This window comes from Salvelinus alpinus, chromosome 27 (genome assembly GCF_045679555.1).
Source record: "Salvelinus alpinus chromosome 27, SLU_Salpinus.1, whole genome shotgun sequence".
In the NCBI taxonomy this organism is placed as follows: domain Eukaryota; kingdom Metazoa; phylum Chordata; class Actinopteri; order Salmoniformes; family Salmonidae; genus Salvelinus; species Salvelinus alpinus.
Genome location: NC_092112.1, coordinates 39,338,384 through 39,364,668, shown reverse-complemented (window position 1 = coordinate 39,364,668; position 26,285 = coordinate 39,338,384). Strand labels below are relative to the sequence as shown.

The 26,285-nt window shown below is 42.2% G+C and overlaps 1 protein-coding gene across 2 annotated transcripts in view; it reads right to left on the bottom strand.

Moving 5' to 3' along the window:
• LOC139556554 (disks large-associated protein 2-like) overlaps nucleotides 1-26,285 on the bottom strand; it is a 191,459-nt gene that overhangs the window by 144,036 nt on the left and 21,138 nt on the right. The gene's annotated exons all lie outside the window — the stretch shown is intronic.

Sequence of the window (26,285 nt, the reverse complement as noted above, 5' to 3'; positions counted from 1 at the left end):
TATTTCCTCCCAAGGACCAAGGGGGAATTTCCATTTCCTCGCTTCCTCACATCCTCTATACCTAATCCTCTCTACGCCTCTTTTTCAAAACATCAGAGAGAAGTGAGGAGAGGATTTTGAGGAGACAACTAATTTCCTTCTGGCATTTTGGAAAGGAGGCAGGGAGAGGATAGAACAAGGAAAGACTTTGAGATTCACCCAAAAAGTGCTCACTCTTATGGCTGTGCCATTACTGTCTTTTCTCTATTCAACTGTAGTATACATATAAAATCGTTCTCTGGGAATTTAAATTGGGTTCAAGGGGAGATATGAGAATACTGTGATTGAGGTTCAGAATGTCAGTTGTCACTTGGCTCATCGGGACACAAAACCTACAGAAAAGATAGCAGGCTCAAGAAGAAGATCACGAACTAGGAATGAAAAATTCAACAAGCAATTCTGACAGCAAATCACCTTGACACAGGTGAAAGACAGGGGAATTGTGGGGATAGCACTGCCACCATATGTCCTATTCTATATTCTTAAAACTCTCCATGCCTCGGTGAAACAAACTGAAAAACACTTTTTTCTTAACTTCTTCGGGATCGCTGTGCGTCCACGGTACAGTTGAGCTAACGTAGGCTAATGCGATTAGCATGAGCTTGTAAGTAACAAGAACATTTCGCAGGACATAGACATATCTGATATTGGCAGAAAGCTTAGATTCTTGTTAATCTAACTGCACTGTCCAATTTACCGTAGCTATTACAGTGAAAGAATAGCATGCTATTGTTTGAGGAGTGTACACATTTGGGCAGTCTTGGTCCAAAATTTTGAACAGAAATGCAATGGTTCATTGGATCAATATAAAACATTGCACATACACTGCTGCCATCTAGTTGCCAAAATCTAAATTGCACCTGGGCTGGAATAATACATTATGGCCTTTCTCTTGCATTTCAAAGATGATGGTACAAAAAAATACAAAATAACATTTTTTTTTCTTCTTTGTATTATCTTTTACCAGATCTATTGTGTTATATTCTCCTACAATCCTTTCACATTTCCACAAACTTCAAAGTGTTTCCTTTCAAATGGTACCAATAATATGCATATCCTTGCTTCAGGGCCTGGGGCAGTTAGATTTGTGTATGTAATTTTAGGCGAAAAAAAAAGGGCAGATCCTTAAAAGGATTTATACAACCTCGGATTAAGCACCCCAATATCCCGTATAACACCCAAACACTTTTGCAACACTCTCAAGCTATAATCATTTCACAGTGACTACAGATCGAAAGTACCTATTAGCTAAATCTTGTGCGACGCATCATTTCTCAGTGCTTTGAGACTTAATTTGTATTGTGCATTGTCCCTACCAAATAAATGTAATAAATAAAATGTTTTAAAGTGGTATAACACCTTAGCGAGGAATACCTGTGTAGTGTGTAGCCTGACAGCTCTAAGATAATCATGCTGAAGAAAGCCATCCCATTAAAGGTTAAACAATGATCATACGTTATTGTGAAGAATAAGCTAATGAGGATGGGAGAAAGCCTTACGGAGACCCTTATTGTGAAGTAATATAATCACAGGTTACATGTATTAATCCCACATTACGCCATGTCTTTCAAACCCATAGATGGACTAAGAACAGGGCCATGCACCTGCATTTCGTTTCTATGGAAACTCCTGATCTCCTAGCAACCATGCATTGAGTGTTTGAAAGCATGATTAATATCGCCAAATTATTTTTATGCCTGCTTAATTATTATTATTATTTTTTAAATAGCCAAGGTAGAAAAAAGCATGAAATTTGCCTTCGAGTTCTACTTTGTTTGCGGTAAAGCAAAATATTAGACCATGGCTGTAACTGTGTAACACTGCTCTGTGACTGCATGATGGCCTTCTGGTCACCTGGTTATATGCTACCAGAATAATTTCTTTACAGCTTTATTGATAACATTATACTGTATCACTTCTATTGTTATTTTTTATATAAATTGAAATACCCCATTTTTGGCTCCTGAGTGGCACAGCGGTCTAATGCATTGCATTGCAGTGTTGCGGCATCACTACAGCCTGGGGTTCGATCCCAGGCGGTATCATTACCGGCCGTGACCGGGAGTCCCATAGGGCGGCGTACAATTGGCCCAGTATCATCCGGGTTAGGGGAGGGTTTGGCCGGGGGGGCTTTACTTGGCTCGTCGCGCTCTAGCTACTTGTGGCGGTCCGGGCGCCGGCAGGCTGACTCTGGTCATCAGTTGAACAGTGTTTCCTCTGACACATTGGTGCGGCTGGCTTCCGGGTTAAGCGAGCGGGTGTTAAGAAGCACGCTTTGGTGGGTCATGTTTCGGAAGACGCATGACTCGATCTTCACCTCTCCTAAGCCCGTTGGGGAGTTGCAGCGATGAGACAAGATTGTAATCACGAAATTGGGGAGAAAAGGGGGTAAAAATTACAAAAATAAAATACAAATAAATACACTGCTCAAAAAAATAAAGGGAACACTTAAACAACACAATGTAACTCCAAGTCAATCACACTTCTGTGAAATCAAACTGTCCACTTAGGAAGCAACACTGATTGACAATAAATTTCACATGCTGTTGTGCAAATGGAATAGACAAAAGGTGGAAATTATAGGCAATTAGCAAGACACCCCCAATAAAGGAGTGATTCTGCAGGTGGTGACCACAGACCACTTCTCAGTTCCTATGCTTCCTGGCTGATGTTTTGGTCACTTTTGAATGCTGGCGGTGCTCTCACTCTAGTGGTAGCATGAGACGGAGTCTACAACCCACACAAGTGGCTCAGGTAGTGCAGCTCATCCAGGATGGCACATCAATGCGAGCTGTGGCAAGAAGGTTTGCTGTGTCTGTCAGCGTAGTGTCCAGAGCATGGAGGCGCTACCAGGAGACAGGCCAGTACATCAGGAGACGTGGAGGAGGCCGTAGTAGGGCAACAACCCAGCAGCAGGACCGCTACCTCCGCCTTTGAGCAGGAGGAGCACTGCCAGAGCCCTGCAAAATGACCTCCAGCAGGCCACAAATGTGCATGTGTCTGCTCAAACGGTCAGAAACAGACTCCATGAGGGTGGTATGAGGGCCCGACGTCCACAGGTGGGGGTTGTGCTTACAGCCCAACACCGTGCAGGACGTTTGGCATTTGCCAGAGAACACCAAGATTGGCAAATTCGCCACTGGCGCCCCGTGCTCTTCACAGATGAAAGCAGGTTCACACTGAGCACATGAGCACATGTGACAGACGTGACAGAGTCTGGATACGCCGTGGAGAACGTTCTGCTGCCTGCAACATCCTCCAGCATGACCGGTTTGGCGGTGGGTCAGTCATGGTGTGGGGTGGCATTTCTTTGTGGGGCCGCACAGCCCTCCATGTGCTCGCCAGAGGTAGCCTGACTGCCATTAGGTACCGAGATGAGATCCTCAGACCCCTTGTGAGACCATATGCTGACACATGCACATTTGTGGCCTGCTGGAGGTCATTTTGCAGGGCTCTGGCAGTGCTCCTCCTGCTCAAAGGCGGAGGTAGCGGTCCTGCTGCTGGGTTGTTGCCCTACTACGGCCTCCTCCACGTCTCCTGATGTACTGGCCTGTCTCCTGGTAGCGCCTCCATGCTCTGGACACTACGCTGACAGACACAGCAAACCTTCTTGCCACAGCTCGCATTGATGTGCCATCCTGGATGAGCTGCACTACCTGAGCCACTTGTGTGGGTTGTAGACTCCGTCTCATGCTACCACTAGAGTGAGAGCACCGCCAGCATTCAAAAGTGACCAAAACATCAGCCAGGAAGCATAGGAACTGAGAAGTGGTCTGTGGTCACCACCTGCAGAATCACTCCTTTATTGGGGGTGTCTTGCTAATTGCCTATAATTTCCACCTTTTGTCTATTCCATTTGCACAACAGCATGTGAAATTTATTGTCAATCAGTGTTGCTTCCTAAGTGGACAGTTTGATTTCACAGAAGTGTGATTGACTTGGAGTTACATTGTGCTGTTTAAGTGTTCCCTTTATTTTTTTGAGCAGTGTATATCCAATTTTGACTACGACCTACACATCTCTAAAGAGACCAATTAATTGCATTTTACATTCAAACCTGAACATATATTGGTGCCTGTCCTATTTCCTGTATGGAATCAAAAGCAGACAGGTAAATTATGTCAAGTTGAAGCCAAATTGTGCAGAGCTCCAGATGTATTTACACAACCACTCTCGCGTGTAAAAGTTAATAGCACCTTTTTCATGGAGAACGTTCATTCCTCAAGCTGTTTGCAGATAAGCAATCTATCTTCAGTCAGTTCTGAGAACCTAGGGGGTATTATTTCCAATGGCGGGAGACTTGCAACTCCGCTGGATACGCCGGTACGGCAGTACAGGCAATTTGCCACTTTAGATTCATATCTGCTTTCCTTTTATGCCTTGTCTTCAATGTGTTCAGCTGCCTTGAGAGAGGAATTGATATGATTTTATTTTGTTTGTCTCCCATATGTCCAGGGGTGACATGAGAAGTACCTGACGTTTTAATGGCCTATTTGTTTCATTCAGTTTAGCAGGAGGCTCACAGAGGCAATCATGAATTCTGGGTGCTTTGAGGACACTGGTGAAAGTTTTTTTTTTCTTTCTAACTAGGCAAGTAACAAATTCTTATTTTCAGGAACTTAAAGCTTGGTCAAAAATGGGTCTTCCAAATGGACAATGACCCCAAGCATACTTCCAAAGTTGTGGCAAAATGGCTTAAGGACAACAAAGTCAAGGTATTGGAGTGGCTATCACAAAGCCCTGACCTCAATCTTATGGAAAATTGTCGGCAGAATTGGAAAAGCATGTGTGCGAGCCAGGAGGCCTACAAAGCGCCAGCTCTGTCAGGAGGAATGGGCCAAAATTCACCCAACTTATTGTGGGAAGCTTGTGGAAGGCTACCCGAAACCTTTGACCCAAGTTAAATCATTTAAAGGCGATGCTGCCAAATACTAGTGGAATGTATGTAAACTTCTAACGCACTGGGAATGTGATGAAAGAAATAAAAGCTGAAATAAATCATTCTCTCTACTATTATTCTGACATTTCACATTCTTACAATAAAGTGGTGATCCTAACTGACCTAAGACAGGGAATTATTACTAGGATTAAATGTCAGGACTTGTGAAAAACAGATTTTAAATGTATTTGGCTAAGGTGTATGTAAACTTTCGACTTCAACTGCACATACATACATACATACATACATACATACATACATACATACAGTACTAGTCAAACATTTGTGTAAGGACTATTTGACCAAGGAGAGTGATTGAGTCCTGCATCAGATGACCTGACCTACACATTCACCCGACCTCAATCCAATTGAGAGGGTTTGGGATAAATTGGACCGCAGAGCGAAGGAAAAGCAACCAACAAGTGCTCAGCATATTTGGGAACTCCTTCAAGCTGGTTGAGAGAATGAGTGTGCAAAGCTGTCATCAAGGCAAAGGGTGGCTACTTTGAAGAATCTCAAATATAAAATATATTTTGATTTGTTTAATGCTTTTTTGTTTACTACATGATTCCATATGTGTTATTTCATAGTTTTGATGTTTTCACTATTATTCTACAATGTAGAAAATAGTACAAATAAAGAAAAACCCTTGAATGAGTAGGTGTGTCCAAACTTTTGACTGGTACTGTAATATATAGATATATACAGTATATGCTACTGTAGGCTACTAAATAAACTTTCCTGTGGAACTGACTCACCCAATGATGAAGATGAAACTACTCACCGGTGATGGCCGATAGCCTATCTCAAGGAAAGCTACTTAGAAAGCAAATGCTGCTAAAAATTGAGGACTAATATCTCTGTAGAAGCAAAAATTAGTTCTCAACCCCCAATTTGAGCGAACAGCATAGTTTTTCTAAGCTGAACGTTTTTTCCAGCAAATGTATTTAGAAATTTGCGAAAGGCAAACTGACAGCCGCAACCAGCCATAGCAGTTAATCCATAGATGGCAGTTCCCAATCAAGTCGGAACTGGCATCCGTTGCTAGTGTACCCATGAGTTTAATTGACAAATTGCCAGGGTCAGTGGTTCCAAAACCTTTTGGATTATATGTGTGTGACCACAAAGCAGCAAGCTTTTCTATATTAGGCACTCGTACTGCCCAAATTGTGGCCTTCCTGACTGTATGTGCTTGTGATAAATCCACAGCTATTTTTTAGAAGCTATTGATTGCCTGTGGCTAAATGATGCTCTCTGGTATAGTATTTTGGCAAAATACTTTTTTTTATATCATTTTGTAAAAATGATTTAGATTCATCAGAGGGTGCTGCAGCGCCTTCAGCACCCCCACTTCCCACGGCCATGCTCTCCAGGAAAGGATTTCACACAAGTGTGAGCAAGTCACCGTATGAGATGAAATGTTGTATTTATATAATCTCATACTCTCTAAATATAGCCGAGCATACAAAATGTTCTCAATGCACTTGTTAGGCTAAATCTTACTAGCCCTATCGGTCTGGATTTCAACTTTCAGTAAAGCTTCTTGGGTCATACATTTTGCATGTACAAATACTGTTAACAGACTTCTCTCAATCATCTCTTCAACTTGCAGTCAGTTGCTCTTCAATACAACATATTTCTAGGGTACCCTCCCAATAGAAAACTACATTCTCTATGGTATCACCCCTGTCAAGTGAAACTAGTGCTTTGTGTAGTGTCAGTCACGTTACTGTAGACTGAGACCACTCGGACTGTCCATCAGGAACCCAGTGGAGGAGAATGACTATCTACAGCCACAGTCACACAGGGATTGTGATTCATTAGAGATTGTACGGAGTTACCTTCAGAGAACACACACACACACGCCTACAAAACACACGCACACACAATCATGCACAAAAGCAGGCACTTACACGCGCACACACACGAGCACACACGCACGCACACACATGACAGCCCATTCCCTGGAGGAAAAGAAAACGATTTGAAAGCCATAAAGACAATCGTAGCTCTCGCTGCTCTATGTTCAGCAGCAATATACTGTTCACAATCATATACAGTGCCTTCAAAAGTATTCACACCCTTTGACTTTTTCCACATTTTGTTGCGTTACAGAGTGGGATTAAAATGGATTTAATTGTCATTTCATTCAACGGTCTACACCGAACACTCTAATGTCAAGTGGAAGAAAAATGCTAAAATGTGTAAAAAAATAAAACATGAAAAATAAAACTTGAGTAGATAACTATTCAACTCCCTGAGTCAATACTGTACATGTTAGATCAGCGATTACAGCTGTGAATCTTTCTGGGTAAGGCTCTAAGCGCTTTCCACACCTGGATGTGTAACATTGCCCATTATTATTTACAAAATCCTTCAAGCTCTGTCAAATTGATTGTTGATCATTGCTAGACAACCATTTTCAAGTCTTGCCATATATTTTCAAGCTGATTGTAACGAGTGCGCTGAGAGTCGGGAAGCAAGTTCAGGGAGTGAGTGTTTTAATAAAATAAACGGAGCATAAGACATGACACACAGACATGAAATTGAAACAGAAACAATAACGCCTGGGGAAGGAACCAAAGGAAGTGACATATATAGGGAAGGTAATCAGGGAGGTGATGGAGTCTAGGTGAGTCTGATGATGCGCAGGTGCGCGTAATGATGGTGACAGGTGTGCTCCATAACGAGCAGCCTGGTGACCTAGAGGCCGGAGAGGGAGCACACCTGACACTGATTTAAGTCTAAACAGTACCTCTGCCACTCAGGAACATTCACTGTCTTCTTGGTAAGCAACTCCAGTGTAGATATGGCCTTTTAGGTTATTGGCCTGCTGAAAGGTGAATTCATCTCCCAGTGTCTGGTGGAAAGCATACCGAACCAGGTTTTCCTCTGGGATTTTGCCTGTTCTTAGCTCTATTCAATTCCCTTTTATCCTGAAAAACTCCCCACTCCTTAACAATTACAAGCATACCCATAACATGATGCAGCCACCACTATGCTTGAAAATATGGAGAGTGGTACTCAGTAATGTTTTGGGCAAATCCAATACAACATAACACTTTGTATTCAGGACAAATCGTAAATTGCTTTGCCAATTATTTTGCAGTATTAATTGAATGCCTTGTTGCAAACAGGATGCATGTTTTGGAATATTTTTATTATGTACAGGCTTCATTATTTTCACTCTGTCAGTTAGATTAATATTGTGGTGTAACTACAATGTTGTTGATCCATCCATTTCTCCTTTCACAGCTATTAAACTATTGTCAAGTCCCCATTGGCCTGAGTGGTTTCCTTCCTCTCTGGCAACTGAGTTACGAAGGATGCCTGTATCTTTGTAATGACTGGGTGTATTGATACACCATCCAAAGTGAAATTAATAGCTTCACCATGTTCAAAGGGATATTCAATGTCTGCTTTCATTATTTTTACCTATCTACCAATAGGTGCCCTTCTTTGAAAACCTCCCTGTTCTTTGTGGTTGAATCTGTGTTTGAAATGTGTTGCTCGAATGAGGGACATTACAATTATCTGTATGTGTGGGGTACAGAGATAGTCATAATAATAATGTTAAACATTATTATTGCACACAGAGTGAGTCCATGCAACGTATTAATGTGACTTCTTAAGCCATTTTTACTCCTGAAATGATTTAGGCTTGCCATAACAAAGGGGTTGAATACTTTTTGACATTTGACATTTTCATTTGTTATTAATTTTACATTATTTGACATTATGGGGTATTGTGTGTAGGCCAGTGACAAGAAAATCTCAATTGAATCCATTTTAAATGCAGGCTGTAACACAACAAAATGTGGAAAGTGTCAAGGGGTGTGAATACTGTACATCAAATTAATGCATAATAAACATCCAGCTGAAAGTAGGCAATCTATTCCTGTGTAAAAGTTGGTAATGTGATTCCAGAAAATGCAAACCAAATTATTTATCATCCTCACGATGACTCCAAAATATGTTTATTTATGTCCCCTCATTTAGTACTGAACAACTGCTGTGTAGGGCATTTAATGCGCACACACAGGAAGAGGTTAACTCCTCTGGCCATCCTCCCTTTCCGCCACGTGCATACCCTGTCCATGGAAGACACTATTTATTGATCTCCAGTGCCATCTTGGAGTGAGGCCGTGGGTAAGTATGCATTGGCTTTATCTGACAGAGCATAAAGTCAGTGGTGCATTGATCGCATTACATGAGAGAGAAATAGGATGAGAGCCAGCTAGCTCACTGACTTCAAGCAGCAGGATCATTGGTGTAGGAAAAGCATATACAGTGGGGAGAACAAGTATTTGATACACTGCCGATTTTGCAGGTTTTCCTACTTACAAAGCATGTAGAGGTCTGTAATTTTTATCATAGGTACACTTCAACTGTGAGAGACGGAATCTAAAACAAAAATCCAGAAAATCACATTGTATGATTTTTAAGTAATTAATTAGCATTTTATTGCATGACATAAGTATTTGATACATCAGAAAAGCAGAACTTAATATTTGGTACAGAAACCTTTGTTTGCAATTACAGAGATCAGACGTTTCCTGTAGTTCTTGACCAGGTTTGCACACACTGCAGCAGGGATTTTGGCCCACTCCTCCATACAGACCTTCTCCAGATCCTTCAGGTTTCGGGGCTGTCGCTGGGCAATACGGACTTTCAGCTCCCTCCAAAGATTTTCTATTGGGTTCAGGTCTGGAGACTGGCTAGGCCACTCCAGGACCTTGAGATGCTTCTTACGGAGCCACTCCTTAGTTGCCCTGGCTGTGTGTTTTGGGTCGTTGTCATTCTGGAAGACCCAGCCACGACCCATCTTCAATGCTCTTACTGAGGGAAGGAGGTTGTTGGCCAAGATCTCGCGATACATGGCCCCATCCATCCTCCCCTCAATACGGTGCAGTCGTCCTGTCCCCTTTGCAGAAAAGCATCCCCAAAGAATGATGTTTCCACCTCCATGCTTCACAGTTGGGATGGTGTTGTTGGGGTTGTACTCATCCTTCTTCTTCCTCCAAACACAGCGAGTGGAGTTTAGACCAAAAAGCTCTATTTTTGTCTCATCAGACCACATGACCTTCTCCCATTCCTCCTCTGGATCATCCAGATGGTCATTGGCAAACTTCAGACGGGCCTGGACATGCGCTGGCTTGAGCAGGGGGACCTTGCGTGCGCTGCAGGATTTTAATCCATGACGGCGTAGTGTGTTACTAATGGTTTTCTTTGAGACTGTGGTCCCAGCTCTCTTCAGGTCATTGACCAGGTCCTGCCGTGTAGTTCTGGGCTGACCCCTCACCTTTCTCATGATCATTGATGCCCCACGAGGTGAGATCTTGCATGGAGCCCCAGACCGAGGGTGATTGACCGTCATCTTGAACTTCTTCCATTTTCTAATAATTGCGCCAACAGTTGTTGCCTTCTCACTAAGCTGCTTGCCTATTGTCCTGTAGCCCATCCCAGCCTTGTGCAGGTCTACAATTTCATCCCTGATGTCCTTACACAGCTCTCTGGTCTTGGCCATTGTGGAGAGGTTGGAGTCTGTTTGATCGAGTGTGTGGAAAGGTGTCTTTTATACAGGTAACGAGTTCAAACAGGTGCAGTTAATACAGGTAATGAGAGGAGAACAGGAGGGTGTCTTAAAGAAAAACTAACAGGTCTGTGAGAGCCGGAAATCTTACTGGTTGGTAGGTGATCAAATACTTATGTCATGCAATAAAATGCAAATTAATTACTTAAAAATCATACAATGTGATTTTCTGGATTTTTGTTTTAGATTCCGTCTCTCATAGTTGAAGTGTACCTATGATAAAAATTACAGACCTCTACATGCTTTGTAAGTAGGAAAACCTGCAAAATCGGCAGTGTATCAAATACTTGTTCTCCCCACTGTAGTAGCTTTTTGGTTGATGCTAACTAAACTGCCTCTGGCAATTGACAGACAGTAGCCCACTACTGGAATAGAATAACCCCTGAACACCTCTCTCCATCTCCTGTTGTTACAGCAACACCAACCGCTTATGTGACAGCATGATGAACTTCAATCTCTAACACTATCCATTCCACTTTAAGGGCCGAGCCAATAAGATAACCTACTACTGTACCGGAGAGATCTTTAGTAACACTTACTGCATTACAGCGAAGTACATGCCAGGTTATGTCCTGTATTTCATAGAATAGGGCAACTATAGAGTACATTACATTTTTGTAATTTAGAACTCTCCTTTAAGACAATAAAATCATTATTATTATTATGATTATTCATCCTAATCATGTTTTTATTTATTTATCTCTACCTCTATAATACCTCTGCTACCTCATATAGTCCACTCTCTCAGATATATACTGTTTGTATTGTCATGGGCTAAATCTTACTCAGACTCTCCTATTGCATGCAAGTAATAAGGTGAAGCTTAATAAGCTTCAACATAATCCCCATGTGATAGAGCTGGGATAAAGCTGAAAGACCTGAGGATTCCCCCTTGATCAACACATAATTCCACTCTGGTGCAACTAGATCAAAAACAAGATAACAGCTCCACAAAACACTTGTCCTAAGCAGCACCCATCTGATATCTGTCCCTATCTCTGGATATGTTCCAAATGGTACCCCATTACCTATATAGTGCCCTATTTTTGACCAGGGACCAAAGTGCACTATATAGGTAATAGCGTGCCATTTCAAACACAACCTCTGGGTGTTTAGGAAATGTTAAAGACAGACTATAGAGAGTGTGGCAGCTTTAGATCAGACAATGTGGTAGAAGAGTAAAGTAAAGTAGTAGTGGCATCTAAAGTAATATACTGTTCAGTAGCGATACAGTAGACTGACTAGCTGTCAATCAACTTGCCCATTGCATAAGATGTAATGCAATTCATTTCCAGTATAATAACCTGAAAAAATATATACAGTACCAGTCAAAAGTTTGGACACACCTACTCATTCCAGGGTTTTTCTTTATTTTTACTATTTTCTAGATTGTAGAATAATAATGATGACATAAAAAGTATGAAATAACACATATGGAATCATGTAGTTACCAAAAATGTGTTAAACAAATCCAAATATATTTTATATTTGAGATTCTTCCAAATTTGAGATTCTGTGCGTATGAAAACAAAGTGTGTGTGTCACATTTGTAAACATGAGCCTTTGATTGGTTGTGAAAGATGGCCGCTTGGCAAATTGAAACAGTCATTAGACCGTTACGGAACATCCACGTCCCTCACAAGCATTTACTGTACACTCAGTGAAGAATGAGGCCACTAAATTTCCCCTCCTTTCATGCTAGCAACCATACACGTGTTGTGACTCGACTTTAACATAAATCTGAAGACTGTTATTTATCTAATTCACTGACTATGTTTAATACACGTGTTGTGACTTGACTTTAACATCAATCTGAAGACTGTTATTTATCTAATTCACTGACTATGTTTAATACACGTGTTGTGACTTGACTTTAACATCAATCTGAAGACTGTTATTTATCTAATTCACTGACTATGTTCAATTGTTACCAAATGAAATGAATCATGTAACAATTAACTCATTAGGATCTGGGGCACCATGAGAGTGGGTCTTTAAAGAGTTACCATCTCCCCAAAAAAATTCTAAAAGGTCTTTACCTATCACATCTATAAACAGTCCACTTATTAATCATAAACTCATATCATATCATCATTCTGAACAGTTGTAACCTCCTTGCATCTGCAAAAACCAGAGCCTTGCTCATGATTCAGTACTACACTAATTGGTTTAATTATTTATTTACTAGCTAATTAAATGGGAACACAGGATAAACATACACACTTTACATTGTTATTGACTGGAGACTTAATACGCTGAAAACAGGTCCCTAGCAGAATGACAACATGGCTGCTTGTTAAAGAAGAGATGGAGCGGGAGAGAGAGAGAGAGAGACAGAGACACTTAACATTGGTACATTCAGAAACTACTCTCACCTACAGTAACCATATACTTTCCACACGAACCACCGCCTGCATTGAGTAAGAAATCATGAATGTATTTACGTGAAATGCCTGGGTTCGCCCCGTTGGAAAGGGGTTGGGCCTTTTCGCGGCACACTTGTAAGGCTCTGATTGTCCAAAATGGTTCCAACAACTCTTCTACTGTTGTGCTCCTTTGTAGTTGTCCTGTATCCGGTCCTGAACAGAACTAGAGAGTTGATTTTCCTTACATTCACTCTTGAAAATGCTTCTTTGAAGATAGGCTTAGCCAGCCGTATCGATGGTTTCCCAGTGGGGTGATGAGAGTAGCATAATACGATGGTTTGAGCAGAGTAACAAGATGGTCCTACTTAAATTCGCTTTCTAAGATACTTTACGAAGGACAGCTAATCAGCCGTACCAGTGATTGTCCGGGGGGTGAGTTTATCGTCTCTACCTCGTGTTGAGATTCAAAGCGCAAAACACTTTAAACGTGCAGTTGCAGCTTCACGTCTTTCTGGTCTGATGTGTTTTTTCTTAACCCATCATTTATATAGTTTGCTCAAAAGGGGCGGTTCCGGCAGGGTGACATGCTCTCTGACCTCACTCCGGGCAGGAACTACTCACTGTGCAAAGTTTATGGAAAACAATTATCTCTTATAGCTTCTCAAATCACATCCCTCTCTTAACAAAAACACTTTCACAATTGTTCATATTACATGCACAACGCATAGTTTGGAAACTTTGTGTATGTAGTGGGTATACTTTCCAAGTTACCGTATTTCCTTTATAACATTTTTAATGACATCACAAAATAACAAACAAAATGACATTAGTGTTCTATAGATCGCCTCTGACCATTCCCCACATTCTATGTTAGAAATATTGTTCCAGTATTCACTTTTGAACATGTTAGAGTTTCAGCGGGAAAAAGTCTGTTAAAACAAAAAACATTCCTTTGGTGAATCTTGAGAGCACAGACCTGAATCTTCTCCCTTGATTTACAACAGGACGTGAGTTGTTAATCCCCACTAGTACTTCCTTCCCCCTCTAGGGTGAGAGGGGGTCTGATTGAAGTTATTCATTGCAAACCTGATCTAACCTATTTGGATTCTCGTGGACAGTCATGACACATGTAGCACTAGTACATAACCTCACATGTGTTGTTACATTACACAGCCTAGTAAGAACAAATAAGTGCAGGGTAGGCTAACCAACCACATGTTCTCTGAAATGGCACATTTTGCCTTTGAAATGGCCATATAATGCATGCCAACAATAATTTCCTAATGCAATTTAAGACCAATTAATAATTACGTAATCCACATTGTGGTCAACACCTTACCTTGCCACACTAATACATTATCAGATTCCCCAGCCTATTTGTGGATCGCATGTTGTATTCTCATGCTACGGGATCGGTGTCCCTATACCGGGACGGTTGAGCTAACGTGCGCTAATGTGATTAGCATGATGTTGTAAGTAACAGCAAACTTTCCAGGACATAGACATGTCATAGACAGTATAACTTTAGACCGTCCCCTCGCCCCGACCCGGGCGCGAACCAGGGACCCTCTGCACACATCAACAACAGTCACCCACGAAGCATCGTTACCCATCGCTCCACAAAAGCCGCGGCCCTTGCAGAGCAAGGGGAAACCCTACTTCAAGGTCTCAGAGCAAGTGACGTAACCGATTGAAAGGCTATTAGCGCGCACCACCGCTAACTAACTAGCTAGCCATTTCACATCCGTTACACGGGCAGCAAGCTTACATTCTTGTTAATCTAACTGCACTGTCCAATTTACAGTAGCTATTACAGTGAAAAAATACCATGCTATTGTTTGAGGAGAGTGCACAACAACAAAAAATGTTTATCACGGCAACTGGTTTGATACCTCTGATGGTAAATAATGTACACAGTTTTAATTGGATAGACCTCTCGTCTTGCGCCTCGGATCCTACCGGTTCTTACACACCCACAGGCAGGCACAGGGATATCCACTCGCGTACTGTACACCTCAGATGACACAAAGCCTTACACAGTTAAATATGGTCATTCTCTAAAAGTGAAAGTAGGAGAAAGGAAAGGATGGAGAGTGACCTGAACATTTGGCTGATGTGATACAATAATACAATATCGGCATGGCCGATTAATTAGAGATGATTTCAAGTTTTCATAACAATCGGTATTTTTGGATGCCGATTATGGCTGATTACATTGCATTCCACGAGGAAACTGAGTAGCAGGCTGACCACCTGTTACGCGAGTGCAGCAAGGAGCCAAGGTAAGTTGCTAGCTAGCATTAAACTTATCTTATAAAAAACTATGAATGTTCACATAATAACTAGTTAACTACACATGGTTGATGATATTACTCGGTTAACTAGCTTGTCCTGCGTTGCATATAATCAATGCGGTGCCTGTTAATTTATCATCGAATCACAGCCTACTTCACCAAACGGGGGATGATTTAACAAAAGCACATTCGCGAACAAAGCACAATCGTTGCATGAATATACCTAACCATAAACATCAATGCCTTTCTTAAAATCAATACACAGAAGTATATTTTTTTAAACCTGCATATTTAGTTAAAAGAAATTCATGTTAGCAGGCAATATTAACCTTAGGAGAATTGTGTCACTTCTCTTGCATTCATTGGACGCAGAGTCAGGGTATATGCAACAGTTTGGGCCGCCTGGCTCATTGCAAACTAATTTGCCAGAATTGTACATAATTATGACATAACATTGAAGGTTGTGCAATGTAACAGCAATATTCAGACTTAGGGTTGCCGCCCGTTCGATAAAATACGGAACGGTTCCGTATTTCACTGAAAGAATAAACGTTTGGTTTTCGAAATTATAGTTTCCGGATTTGACCATATTAATGACCAAAGGCTCGTATTTCTGTGTTTATTATATTATAATTAAGTCTATGATTTGATATTTGATAGAGTAGTGTGACTGAGCAGGGTAAGCAGCAGCAGGGTCGTAAGCATTCATTCAAACTTTACTGCGTTTGCCAGCAGCTCTTAGCTATGCTTGAAACACAGCGCTGTTTATGACTTCAAGCCTATCGACTGAGATTAGACTGGCAATACTAAAGTGCCTATTAGAACATCCAATAGTCAAAGGTATATGAAATACAAATGGTATAGAGAGAAATAGTCGACGCGTCATAATTCCTATAATAACTACAACCTAAAACTTCTTAACTGGGAATATGTTCTCATGTTCTGAGCAAGGAACTTAAAAGTTAGCTTTTTTTACATGGCACATATTGCACTTTTACTTTCTTCTCCAGCACTGTGTTTTTGCATTATTTAAACCTAATTGAGCATGTTTCATTATTTATTTGAGACTAAATAGATTTTATTTATGTATTATATTCAGTTAAAATAAAAGTGTTAATTGCTCATTCAGTATTGTTGTAATTGTCATTATTACAAATATATATATATGTATGTACATATATATATATATATGTATATAATTCGGCCTATTAATCGGTATCGGCTTTTTTTGGTCCCTCAATAATCGGTATCGATATCGGCGTTGAAAAATCATAATCGGTCGACCTCTAATACAGAGAAGGAGACAGAGAGAGACAGAAAGAGCCAGACAGACAGACATACAGACAGAGAGAGACAGAAAGAGATACAGATAGAGAGAGACAGAGACAGTCAGACAGACTGCCAGTCAGAGAGACCGACAAAGAGACCGATAGAGAGGCAGACAGACAGACAGACAGAAACAGAAATAGGTTAGCCCTTCCAAAGTGCTACCTAACAGTGCGCCTCCCTGTTGAAGCATGCGCATGTTGAGCCAACACACTGAGCCTTCCACCTCCTACTCTTTAACAGTAAGTTTGACAGCCTTTTCAAAGATTTGGGCAATTGGGACATTGCCAGGACCTTATTAGTTTGATCTCATTTGGCTGTGTCATGTTGTTATAATGCTATGCAGATGGCCTGTTTATGAGTGTAAAAACATTCCAGAAAGGAAATAGAGCTAATGACCAGACACAGACTAATCAGCTGCTGCTGAGCATGTTTTAGCATGTAATCTGCAGAGGAATCATTTAGCATCATTTAGGCTTATTGTCTCAACTTCTCAAACTAGGTTCATATTGGCCATCAATCTAAGATATTAGCATAGTTGGGGGATATACCGTGTGGGCTCCCGAATGGCGCAGCGGTCTAAGGCACTACATCTGTGCTAGAGGCGTCACGACAGACCCTGGTTCGATTCCAGGCTGTATCACAACCGGCCGTGATTGGGAGTCCCATAGGGCGGCGCAAAATTGGTCCAGGTTTGCCAGGGTAGGCCATCATTGTAAATAAGAATCTGTTCTTAACTGACCTGCCTAGTTAAATAAAGGTTAAATAAATACATTTAAAAACTGTATAGATTCTATACCTTTCCTATTTATATGGCTACATCTGAGTCCTTGAACAGAAATCCCACCTATGGCGCCTCATGAGCAGCTAGCCCAGTGAGCCCTACTCCATCAAACCATCAGGCCCGGGGCAGGCAGAGGGGAATGGTTGATCAGGGTGACCTATGACCCCTCACTGCAGCATCACATGCCCCCCAGTGGTTCACAGCAGCAAGCTCAATGATAAAACAAAGACACTGAGTGAAGTGACAGGAAGGAGAAGTCCCAAATTGTAGGGCGCTATGAAAGTCACATGTTCTATGTTAAATATGTGACAGACCAGGGTTCAACTCTGGGTGTCCTGTGCACCGCAAGACTGTGTTAGTAAGTTGAGCTAATGCCTAGGCATTTGCTCAGGGAGATAATCCAAGTTTTCAGGTCCTCAGGCAAGGTTACTCGTCACACTCAAGCGTTGTTCCGAACCACCTCTGTCACAAGTAGAGATTTTGAAGTACACGTTTGACACTGGGATAAAATGTACCGTACTGCTATTATGCAGAATTATCCTATCTGAGCTTGGACACACAATAATTATAATGCTAATTTTAAAAGCACTCTGCATATGCCAAAACTGGCAATGACCTTGCATTTGTGAAGCATCCATTTCATTGTGTTCCAGCAAATAAACACACAATGGATTTTTAAACCACCAATGCATTTACAACCTTATTGATTTCTGCCAACAGTTCCTCCATTTCATTTCACACAACCCCACAGTTCTACTGTAGCTGCCTCTTTACAACCAATTAGGGCTGAAGAAGATGCTCTGGGTCAAGAGTACTGCCTTAGAAACGCTTCCTCCAACGTTATCCGGATGCTATTCCAATGAAGGGTTACTGGTGAGGCTCTAATGTATTCAGCGGGGCAAACACCCACAGTGGCAGATGAAGGAATTTAGCATTCACGGTGAATTTTTTTGGACGTAGGTATCCTTCGTATGAAATGCTGTAGCCCGTTGCTAGGCAACTCAAAATATGTCTGTGGGAGAGACAGATAGCAAGGTAGCCCTCTCCCGCTTGCAACTTCATACCTGTATCGACAGAGACTCAGAGCTTGTACAGTAGGACATGAACTGAGTAATGCGGCACTCAGAATGAAACTATCTGAACTTTTCGATTAGCTCTTTGTTTTATTAACAGTTTAATAGACGTGTACAAGCGCTCATATAGACACTGCCAGACTTTTGAATCACAAGGATGCTGAAGGTGAGGAAGTGAAAGTAACAGCTGAAGCAACCCAAAGCATCCAATCTAGCCAAAACGGCCCCAATAATCTGGATTACAAGAAGCAATAACGTGTATAACACGCAATAACCGTAATTGTATTGCACCAAAGAATTCCAATTTAACATAAGAGATATTGTATATGAGGGGTTGGGTGGAATGTAACACTCCTGCTTATGTTCTCTAAGGATACAATGTCTCCTCAGCAGCATCCCAGATGGCACACTATTCCCTATATAGTGCACTACTTCTGACCAGAGTCCATAGAGAATAGGGTGCCATTTCAGACACAGACAGAGTCTCCTCGTGTCACACAAACAGTCCCACAGCCAACATCTAGGCCCTAAATAAAATGGTTCCAACGTGCTCAGAGCATGTTTACATATCAATGACTCGTAAACACCTGTTCAGCGAATAGAAAAGATAATGCAGCTCCTTTATCCCACATACCGCTCCCATGTCCATACCTCATTTTCACATGCTATTTCCCTCTGTTTACTAAACTCCTCTCCTCATTCACTCACTCATATATCATTGATCCTTCTGTAACGGAGTTAAGAATGTACCCCACAGCTAGATTGAAATGTTGCCAAATTCGTTGTTTTTTGATAACTCAATTGGTTGGCACGTTGTTGTAACGATGTACGCTGAGAGTCAGGAAGCAGGTTCAGGGAGGGAATACATTTAAAAAATAAATGAACAAAACTAGAGACACAAACAGCGCACCAACATGAAACAGAAACAATGACGACTGAGGAAGAAACCAAAGGGAGAGACTTATAAAGGGCAGGTAATCAAGGAGGTGATGGAGTCCAGGTGAGTGTCATTATGCGAGTAACGCTGGTGACAGGTGTGCGCCCTAATGAGCAGCCTGGTGACCTAGAGGCCGGAGAGGGAGCACACGTAACAGTTGTCAAGGAGGGCGGTCATGCGTGTTAAGAGCAGAGGTTCACTGGTTCGAGACCGGTATGGGGACAGGGACAGTGGAGGAAGCTACACTGTTAGCAGCACACTGACGTGAGTTTCACTTCTACCTGGCCTATGTGTGATAAGACATTCTCTTCTCATGTTCTACAAATGTCTGAGTTTGTTCGTCGACATACACCGTTCTTCCCTTTGACTTCCTCCGCTGGGTTGAAAAGGGTAAACTGAGAGGGGGGAAATACAAGGGCTCACAGCCTGTCACAGAGGGACGATCTCTGCCACTGTAGGAGGGAAGAGTGTTTGTCCTCTAGGGACTTCCGGGAGAAGGGAGTGACACAAAACTTTACATCTTTTTTTTTAAGGTGACTTCAAAAAAAGTCGTACTATTTGTGACGTAAATTCAGTATACAGTATGCTTATTGGTCATTGTATGGATATAGTTACTGTGCCAAAAGTTCCCGGATGTTGTACTACACGCGCCAAAATACGAATTATACAAACAGTGGAAACTCTTTCCGTGCTTCTAGTGCCCATAATGCAATTCTTAAGGCAAATGGGAGTGGCTTCACATCGTTTTCAGATTTGAAGAAAATTGTGAAAAATATGCACCCGAAGTCCAACAAGAGCGGATACAAATGAATTGCTTTAACTAATTATGACAAATGTTAAGAAAATGTTGAGCAATGTAATAAAGTAATCAAATAAGTTACCTTACTCGTTATGTTGGCTGACAATTTGTTAACTACGCATTCCTTATGAACCACAGCATATCATTACAGCAGTATGTACCGGTATGTTAGCTAGCTACCTAACGTTAGTTGGCTACCAATACATCAAACTTGACAATATATTATATATCTGTTTTTACCTTTATTTAACTAGGCAAGTCAGTTAATTAAGAACAAATTCTTATTTACAATGACGGCCTACTCCGGCCAAACCCAGACGACGCTGGGCCAATTGTGCGCTGCCCTATGGGACTCCCAATCATGGCCGGATGTGATACAGCTTGGATTCGACCAGGTACTATAGTGTGTAAGTATGGGTATTCGAACACAGCTCTATTCTTCGAGATGAAGGGAAAAGGAAGAGACGAAGCACTTCCAGTTCTGCTGGTGTGGAGAGGATAGGGGAAAGTGTTGGGGATGTTGACACATTTTAATGTTCGGAGACTGAGAAAAGGTCTGAATAGGTAAAAAGTGCCGCTTACTTTATGTCAGGTGTCCTGGAAGGCTCTTATTTTGTGCGTGTGTGGGTATGTGTGTGGCCTCAGGTTACTGCAGCTAGGAGAAAGACAGTAGTGTCACTGCTAGCGTTTAGGGGTACATCACACTGTGTGATGTGTCTTTCACCTCAGGCAGTGAACAACTTAAACACACACAACACTTGTGACCCAAATCTGGGAGAGAGATCAGACAAAGATTCCACCTTTCAGGCTTGCTAAAACCAAAAAGAAATTTAAAATGTAATCAAATCAAATTGTACTAATATCTAACAAGTAATACCTAACAATTTCACAACAATACACACACATCTAGGTAAAGGAAGGGAATTAAGAATATATACATATTTGGATGAGCAATGTCAGCGCGACATACACTAAGATACAGTATAATAGGATAGAATACAGTATATACACATGAGATGAGTAATGAAAAATATGTCAACATTATTAAAGTGGCCAGTGATTTCAAGTCTATAGGGCAGCAGCCTCTAATGTGCTAGTTAACAGTCTGATGGCCTTGAGATAGAAACTGTTTTTCAGATTGAAATGTCAGTGTGCATTATCTTTGTGCACTTCCAGACACAATGTTAATGTCCTATTTGAAATACAGTCAGCTCTTATGGCAAACGGGCAAAGCAAAGAAAATACATTTAAAATGGTGCTAGGGACCTGTTCTGTCCTATGAGCTCCTCCTGTAGATGAAAACTGTAACTTCAAAACTGAGTCAATAAGTCTCAAATAACTAACCAATGCGCTGACCAGCAGTATCCCTCCAGCTTGGACCAGAAGTTCAGAACATTTACAAAACCCACTATGAGAGGAGCCCGAGGCCCCAATTCAACTCATTGCAGATAAGGAACACGGCACTACAGGTTCAATCAGTTGACAAAGTGTTAACTATGTTGAAACCAATACACCCCACAAGCTGTTCCTCACACAGAATTCATTGTTGGATATTAGGGCAAAACCACACAAAGACCCTATAAATCATTTATATATGTAAGTATATGCAAAACCACAACTGTCCTTAAAATACAGACACTGTGATTTTCCTTTATTTGACTGCAATTGATTGAATTGGTGGTGCAACAGTTTAACTTTATGGCGTCCCCTAGCCCCGACCCGGGCGCGAACCAGGGACCCTCTGCACACATCAACAACAGTCACCCACGAAGTGTTGTTACCCATCGCTCCTTGCAGAGCAAGGGGAACCACTACTTCAAGGTTTCAGAGCAAGTGACGTCACCGACTGAAAGGCTGCTAGCGCGCACCACCGCTACCTAGCTAGCCATTTCACATCGGTTACAGTGGCATAAGATTGTCTACCTGTCGTACAGGAGTCAGATTCATCCAGACAGGCTTGGTTTATTAAGGACAGCCAGGCATGCTGATGTGGTATAGCCAGCAGGCCCCTTGCAGGCTGCCCAGTATCAGGCCCTGGCCCTCCGGTTTCTTTTTCAGTCTCTCTCTCTCTCTCTCTCTCTCTCTCTCTCTCTCTCTCTCTCTCTCTCTCTCTCTCTCTCTCTCTCTCTCTCTCTCTCTCTCTCTCTCTCTCTCTCTCTCTCTCTCTCTCTCTCTCTCTCTCTCTCTCTCTCTCTCTCTCTCTCTCTCTCTCTCTCTCTCTCTCTCTCTCTCTCTCTCTCTCTCTCTCTCTCTCTCTCTCTCTCTCTCTCTCTCTCTCTCTCTCTCTCTCTCTCTCTCTCTCTCTCTCTCTCTCTCTCTCTCTCTCTCTCTCTCTCTCTCTCTCTCTCTCTCTCTCTCTCTCTCTCTCTCTCTCTCTCTCTCTCTCTCTCTCTCTCTCTCTCTCTCTCTCTCTCTCTGCAGTGGTTCCACAGCAGCAGATGGTGAGTACATGATGGGCTATTATCACTCATCTCCAAGGTCTGCCCCGTCAGCAGTCCACCGCCTGGGGGCTACAGTAGGAGACAGCTGCCCTCTACTGTTGTCCATCTGTGTCAGTGGGGTGTTTAAAGGGGACGGGGGAGTGGAAGGAGGGGAGTGGTACTGATATAGTCACAATGTTCTGAGGCGCACTAAGTTTGGTTTTATGTACTGTTGTGTAACCCTCTCACTAGGCTCGAATTTGACTCTCACGATATTACCTTACTTAGAATATCTGAACAGCATGGGATATTAGGTGAGAAGGACTTATCTCCAATAAGAATCCCTATTGTAAACTCGCTAGGGTGATGACAACTAGGGGATTACCTTCAGATATAATGATTATAGATTTTTGATTATTCTATAAAGGTATGCTTTCCCATGCATTGAATGAAACTGAAACAGTAAATTACTCCACCAATGCAACAGACATAAGGTTCAAGATGTATATTATCACATTTTCAATGTACCACATCAAAATAAATACAAATAATAAACCCAAATGATTTCTCACAACCCATGTCCAAATTACTGGCAAGCTTGCTTGAACCCGTTGGCGCGAGTTGGAGCTCAAAAATGACGACACACATAAAGTCCCGAAGCAACCCACAGTTGTGGTTACTCACTACTCGTAGATATTTCCTCAGCAAAGTATAGCAGTTCCGTGCAGGTGTGTCCCCACAAGATCCACAGCAAGCACAGCTATCAATGCAGACAGTACTCCTTAGCAGCCACAGATATCCCATGGAAACATGAACTCGTCTTCCACAAGCAATTCTCTCCAGGTCTCGCACGATGCTAGGCTAACCTCGAGCTGTCTAATACCTCCGCGATAAGACTGTAGCTTCAGTCTCGCTACTAAGTCTTTCTTAACAAAATAGTAATAACTCTCTTATAAAATTAAATCAGTATTTCCCTTCAAAACTCGGTAGATATGGGTTTTGTTATACTTTTATTGTCTTTTATAGTTTTTCTTTACCTACACTAATAATGTCTCTCCATCCTTTTTTCAATGTCTCTCCCTCTTTTTTCAATGTCTCTCCCTCTTTTTTCAACGTCTCTTTCCCATTCCTCCTGTTAACCAGGTCAACTCTCCCATTGGCCACAGCTTAACAAGCTGCCTTATTGGTCAAAACTTAAACTTAAAAGTCAACCAACTTGTTCATGAAAGAAAAATTACTTCAAAATAAATGCATTAACGACATTACAATTCAGGAGCAATTCGATCACCTTTTAAATCGAAAACCAATTAAATATAACAAATAGACTCTACACTTGGTTTTAACAAGGGTTTTACAGTTGTAAATAGCAACTGTACTTTCCGCTGAGGTGGTGTGACGAGGAATCCTCATTCACCTTTAAAAGCCTGTTGTACATGTGTGTGTTGAGGAATTTGATGCCCTATGTGAAGTATTTCCTTGTTCAACAGGACAACCGTTGTTCCACAGATGTAATCAAGTCCAATTATCTCTGAGACAGCTGCTTTGCTACTAGTTACAGGGTCCAGCCCAGGTCCCAGGACAGTGTGTGTGTGTGTGTGTGTGTGTGTGTGTGTGTGTGTGTGTGTGTGTGTGTGTGTGTGTGTGTGTGTGTGTGTGTGTGTGTGTGTGTGTGTGTGTGTGTGTGTGTGTGTGTGTGTGTGGGTGTGTGGGTGTGTGGGTGTGTGTGTGTGTGTGCCATGAGAAAGGAGAGAGAAAAAGGGAAGAGACAGGGAGAGGTGAGGGGGTTCATCCCAGATTGACATCTTCTTTAGTGAGCCCTTGCTCTCATAACCAGATGTCTATGCAGGCAATTAGTACTGACGTTTGGGTCTGTGTGTGCGTGTGTGCGTGTGCGCGCGCGTGTGTGCGTGTGCGCGCGCGTGTGTGTGTGTGTGTGTGTGTGTGTGTGTGTGTGTGTGTGTGTGTGTGTGTGTGTGTGTGTGTGTGTGTGTGTGTGTGTGTGTGTGTGTGTGTGTGTGTGTGTGTGTGTGTGTGTGTGTGTGTGTGTGTGTCATGAGAAAGGAGAGAAGAGAGGGGAAAAATATAGAGACAGAGAGAGGTGAGGGGGTTCATCCCAGGTTGGGTTTAATGCTCCAGAAAAGCAACCCAAAGATGCAGGAGGGCAGGGGGTTTGTGTCCTGCCACATCAGCTGCTGCTGCCCCGGTGCGTGCGCGCACGGACACATACGCACAAACACATACTGACCAAACCATCACATCAATACCATGGCATCCAAATGATGCTCTAAGTTTAGGTATATTACATTGGGGAGTAATTCAGAAAAGGCTGTCTACTGTAACAGTGTCTGATACAAAAATGTGGAAACAGACTTCTCCTCTTGCTATTCCACATGTATTTTTTCCATGCAGCGAATATGACCACTACAGTCCGGGCAAAAATCAACCGCACCATCAAACAGCTAATGCAGATCATTTCCTGTCTAAATGCTGTTTGCTTTCTCCAAAGTCACCTACTGAGGCAAACAGTTGTGAGGGGTCTCGGCGACAGAGACGGTTAGCCCGGCTGAGAGTTTTCACTATGGAGATGGCCCCTGTACCCTGTAACTAGGCAACGGCCTGCGACATCTCTCATTTCATCTTGCAGAGTAGGCTTGTGTACCAATCTTAGGCATCACTTCAGTAAAGCTTGAGGAGAGAGAAGAGTAGAGGCTCCACAAATAGAGGGAGGAGGGAGGAAATAGGCAAAGGAAGGGGGGGGGGGGGGACTGCCGCATCAACACGTTTATTTGCCCTCAACTGATGCGACTCACAGCTCACGGAACACACAGTACTGTACAGTAGATGTTTGCAGAGAGAGATGGGTACAATGTTGTGAGTCCCTGTAGGACAGCCCCAACAGGACAAGACAAGGCGCGTCCCAAATGGCACCCTATTCACTACATAGTGCACTACTTTTGACCAGAGCCCGAGGGTCCCTTGTCAAAAGTAGTGCCCTATATAGGGAAATGGAGCCATCTGGGATACACCCGTGGCCACTCTTCACACAGACCTAGCAATAAATCCATTCCATCTATCACACTTTCCTGTGATACAGATACCTTCTGTGACTCTGTAACTGGTGATCACCTCGAGCACATGACTTTGCAAATTGGAATAAATAACGTGTAATGAATGATCTATTGTGTGTACAGAAGCTACTGGTAGGAACATGTAACCTAACATTGCTTGGTGAATACTGGTCTTGTTCTATTTTAATGAGTGCCTGAAATGAGTGTTGTTTTATGCGTAAAAAATCTTCTTTAGTGAGCCCTAGCCCTCTTGACAGATGCTACGCAGATAATTAGTATTGATGTCTGGGGCTGTGAACCTGTGTTCGTGTGTGCGTACGTACATGCGTGCAAGTGTAATCTTGTGCGTGTGTGTGTGTGTGTGTAATGAATGTTGCACACACCCAGACCAGATGGTGCTTACCATGTGTCTGTGTCTCCAGACTACCATGATACAGTGGGTGTGTGACATCACGACCGGGAACCACCAAAGTAAGGTCATTGAGTCCACTGCCCTAAACTATAAATGCCATTGAGGCCAAACCCCTACCAGATACATTAACACCGAGAACTACTCTGATAATTACCTGGTGTGAACCCAGGTATTTCACCGTCTAACACTAGTCAGTGTGTTTCACAGTCAGTGTGTTTCACAGTCAACACTAGTC